This window comes from Apium graveolens, chromosome 6, assembly GCF_009905375.1.
Source record: "Apium graveolens cultivar Ventura chromosome 6, ASM990537v1, whole genome shotgun sequence".
Classification (NCBI taxonomy): Eukaryota; Viridiplantae; Streptophyta; class Magnoliopsida; order Apiales; family Apiaceae; genus Apium; species Apium graveolens.
The window spans coordinates 33,118,870-33,123,980 of NC_133652.1; the positions used below are offsets into that span (position 1 = coordinate 33,118,870).

A 5,111-nucleotide genomic window follows, 5' to 3' on the forward strand; every position below is an offset into this window, starting at 1 on the left:
TTAAGTAGGAAAGAAAAGTTGAAGTGTTATCAGTACCCGAAGAGATATACAAGGAATTTCAGAAATTGGAATTGGAAATCAGAGTTTGCAAGCCTGATGAAGCAAAAGCGTATAATATGACTTTTTAGCCGGAGTTATTAGAGAAGATAAGGAAGTGTCAGGAGGAGGTAATGGATCAGGACATTAACCGTTTGGTAGGTGAGGAATTGTGTACGCATAAGGACGATCAAGGTATTCTTAGGTTTTCTTCTAGAATTTGGATTCCACCAGTAACGGAGTTGAAGAATGAAATTTTATAGGAAGCTCATAATTCAAGGTATTCAATCCATCCGGGGAGTACCAAGATGTACAGAGATTTAAAGGAAAATTATTGATGGCCCAATATGAAGAGGGAAATTACAGAATGGGTTAGCAGATGTTATACATATCAAAGAGTTAAAGCAGAGCATCTGAGACCAAGTGGATTGTTGCAGCCATTAGAGATTCTAGAGTGGAAGTGGGAGCATATTGCCATGGATTTGATAGTTGGATTACCAAGGACGAAAGCTAATCATGATGCCATTTAGGTTATAGTGGACAGACTTACCAAGTCAGCTCATTTTCTGCCTATAAATAAAAGATTTTCATTAGACAAATTATTCCATATGCGCCTGAAAGAAATTGTAGTTCCTCATGGAGTTCCCGTGTCTATCGTATCCGATCGAGATCCGAGATTTAATTCTAGGTTTTGGAAAAGTTTTCAAGAATGTTTGGGAACGAGACTGAATATGAGTACAACTTACCATCCACAGACAGACGACCAGAGTGAAAGAACAATCCAGACAATTGAAGACATGTTACGCGTTTGTGCTATTGATTTCAAAGGAAGTTGGGACGAGCATTTACCCTTGGTAGAATTTGCTTACAATAACAGTTATCATGCCAGCATTGGGATGCCACCCTATGAAGCTCTTTATGGATGCAAATGTCGATCTCCTGTATATTGGGACGAAGTAGGAGAACGCAAAATACTTGGACCTGAATTAGTGCAACAGATGAAGGAAGTTGTTGAAGTTATCCAGAAGAGATTGACAGTAGCACAAGACCGTCAAAGGAAGTATGCAGATCAATCAAGGAAAGATATGGAATTCGAAGAAGGAAATCTGGTATTACTGAAAGTATCGTCGTGGAAAGGATTGACAAGATTCGGGAAGAAAGGAAAACTAAGCCCTAGATATGTCGGACCTTTTGAGATTCTAAAGCGTGTTGTCAAAGTAGCTTACGAGTTGGCGTTACCTCCGCACATGGAGCACATTCACAATGTTTTTCACGTATCGATGCTTAAGAAGTATAATCCAAACTCCAAGCATGTAATCGAATATGAGCCAGTAGGACTTCAAACAGATTTATCATATGTAGAGAGTCCGATAGAGATTCTAGAAGAAAGAGAGAAAGTGTTAAGAAATAAAGTGATAAAATTAGTAAGAGTACTGTGGAGAAACCCAAAGGTTGAAGAGTCAACCTGGGAGTTAGAAAGTGATATGAGAGAAAAGTACCCTCATTTGTTTTCTTAGAAGATTCTGAGGACATAATCATTTTAATGGGGGAAGGATGTAATATCTGGGATATATCGTGTAATTATTTTTGCTAATAAATAAATATTATGCATGTTCCGTGTTTATTCTGTGAAGTATTTGTTAAGTGGTATATGTGCTTGGATGTTTAAAAATAATATAAATTGAGTATTTTAATTTTTATATGTCCAATATAAAATATAGATGATTGTTATATCTTCCGATTTATTTTTATGTTGATTTATAATTTTATAGGAAATTTATGAATTTTATAAATTCTTTTTCTGAGTAATTATAAACTATTTTATATAATCGAGAACCAGCCGACTTCACTCATTTTTACGTTTTTATAACCCGAAACTCTTCCGAGAACTCCTTCCTAACCTAATTGCAATATTCCGAGCATTTTCCATGTTTCAACTTTTTCGATCCGGCGTACGGTTTGTCCTGTGCAGGTCCCGGCGTAATATTTTCGATACATTATTTATTTCGGTAAATCAATAAAACTCGTATTTTCGATAAACGGGATCTTTTTATTAAACTATTATAATTATCACATCGTAATACGTGTAACCAGGCGCTGAGACCAAGACCGCAGTACAAATTGTACTGATTTGGATAATTATCCCGAAAACAGATACCGTTTGAATCCGTTTTTATAAATAAACGTACTATTTTATATCTGGAATGATCCAATGGGATACTAATTTTCCGTAATTATAAATAGCCTTTACCGTATTTTATTTCATACCGAAAATCATTTGCAAACAGTAATTATATAATTTTACAGAGAAAATACTTATATTCATATAACCTTTCAAGAATCAAACTGCAAATCGGAGGTGTTATTGATTTTGTTTGGAAAGCTCGAGTAACCAAATTGAAGGGTTTAAGGAGTACTATCAGAATCTGTGCTTCTGATAAGTGGCATTTTATACCACTTAGAACGTCTTAAAATGGCTTAAATTGGTGTCTTGAAATCAAGTATTTTGTGTATTTGATGCGTTTTTCTAGTGTTTATGCATTTCAGGGTATTAGTTGCATTTCGGAGGAGGAATCATCAAGAATAAGCCTTGGCATGTGTTCACCATTGCGAGAGGAAAAGAACGGGCAGATTACGGCGAAGAAATGGAGCAAACCTGGATTTTTTCCAGTAGGGTCCTGCGCGCCCGCGCAGCAATGCTGAGCGGCCGCGCAGCAGCCTTGCGCGCCCGCGCAGAAATGCTGAGCGGCCGCGCAGGGTCGGGGAAAAGGATAAATTATTTTAGACTTCTACTTCTGTTTGGCTTCCAACTTCTATGTAATCTGAGTTTTATGGGACTATTATATAAGTAGATTTGAGATGTTTTCACAGAGAGAAAAAAAGGAGATTATGTTTTAGATTGTGTTTTGCGCAAGAAGCGAAGGAGATAAGGAAGAAGACCGATTTAGCACACTGCAACGAAGAGGAAGCATATTTTCTTGTGATTCTTGTTTCGTTGTAACGTTGGATGCTAGTTTTCTTGCTTTGACTTATTTACTCTTGTGACGTACTCTGTTTTAATATAATTAGTTTAGTTATTATTTTCTTGTGTTGTTTATTATGATTTCATATGAACCCATGATGGCGATAAGTTCTATTATGGGCTAATCGTGATCATGGGGTTGCAACGGATTTATTATGGAATTCTTTAGTTAATTGTTTAATACTTTAGTGTGTGATGATTGCATGATATCTAGTATTGGTTGTGCGTATTCGTCTTATGTGCGTCGCGAACATATAAGATAGGGTGTTAATCTCTTGTGAAGCGACGGTGGATCTTGAGATTTAGAACTTGCCATGCTAGCATAGGTTCATGTACGTTGAGCATGATTAGTGGGTAATTCTAACAGTTTTATTTGCCCTATGTAATCAAAAGGAATAACTTGTGCTTAAATCGTTGTGTTGTCAATTTCTGTAGACATATAGGAACTCAACATAATTGATGACTATTCAACTTCTATCTTAATTGTGGATGTTTGGTAGAATGGTATTAGTACAATGAAAGTTGGCTTTTATCAGTTTTGTGTTATTCGATTAATGTCATCACTGTCACATGCTAAAGATAATAACAATGGCTATAGAAGGAAGTAATAATGAAGTTGTGATCTCATGAGTGTTTTATTATTGATAAATTGAAGTGTTAGTTAAGTGGTTAATTAAGTAGTTAATTATAGTTAATATTTAATCAACAATTTTAAGTGTTATTATCTTAACATTGAGAAGTAGTCATACATTGGTGAGTGAGTTAAATTAGACAATAAATTAGTCTGAGTCTCTGAGGGAACGAACTAGAAAGTATTCTATATTACTTGCGAACGCGTATACTTGCGTGAATATTAGTGCGTGTTTTCGCCCTAACAAGTTTTTGGCGCCGCTGCCGGGGACTCGGCGTATTTGCTTAGTTTATGTACTTACCATCATTGGTCATTAGGACTCAGTGATTAGGACGTAGTAGTTAATTACTCTTTTCGGTTGTGTTTCAGGTACTTTAGCAAGCGTTTATGCAAACTCGTTCTCGTGCTCGCAAGAGGACCTTAGATACAGCTGAGGAGAAAGACGAAGTTCTTGATACTCCGGAGAAGTTAGATTTTGAGGATTCGGATTCAGGAACTGAGCAGAAAGAACCAGTAAACATGGGAGATCGCATTGTTCAAGCTGATCCAGCTCTTATGGATTTTTCTCGGCCTAAAATTGATGACATTCAGTCAAGCATCCTTCATCCGGCTATTCAAGCTAACACCTTTGAAATCAAGCCGGGCACTATTCAGATGGTGCAGAATTCTGTTTCTTTTGGAGGAGCGGCAACTGAAGACCCCAACATGCACATAAGGAATTTTGTCGAGATCTGCAGCACTTTTAAGTATAATGGCGTGATTGATGAGGCTATCAAGTTGAGGCTTTTCCCATTCTCACTGAGGGATAAGGCTAAAGACTGGTTACATTCTGAACCAGCTGGGTCCATCACTACGTGGCAAGATCTTGCGCAAAAGTTTCTGGTGAAGTTTTATCCAATGGCAAAGACTGCTGCTATGAGGAGTGCTCTTACTCAGTTTGCACAGCAACCTACAGAATCTATGTGCGAGGCTTGGGAACGCTACAAGGAAATATTGAGAAAATGTCCACATCATGGAATGCCGGATTGGATGGTAATTACTGGTTTTTATAATGGTTTGGGGGCCCAATCTCGGCCCATGCTCGATGCAGCAGCTGGAGGAGCCTTATGGGCTAAAAGCTATACTGAGACGTATAATCTTATAGAGACAATGGCTGCAAACGAGCATCAAAATCCAACTCAGAGGATGACGTCAGGCAAGGTCGCAGGTATTCTGGAAGTTGATGCAGCCACCGCTATTGCAGCCCAGCTCCAAGCGCTATCAATGAAGGTTGATTCTCTGGCTACATATGGAGTTAATCAAATAACTATGGTTTGTGAGCTTTGTGCAGGTTCTCATGCTACGGATCAGTGTTCTCTTGTCAACGAATCTGTTCAGTATGTGAATAATTATCAGCGACAACAGCAGCCTGTGCCAGCGACC

The 5,111-nt window shown here is 37.9% G+C and overlaps 1 non-coding gene across 1 annotated transcript; it reads right to left on the reverse strand.

Moving 5' to 3' along the window:
- Positions 1-4,601: 4,601 nt before the first annotated feature.
- Positions 4,602-4,708, reverse strand: LOC141669232 (small nucleolar RNA R71). Its single transcript, XR_012553522.1, has one exon. It is a non-coding gene; the product is annotated as a small nucleolar RNA R71 (small nucleolar RNA).
- Between the last annotated feature and the right edge of the window lie 403 nt (positions 4,709-5,111).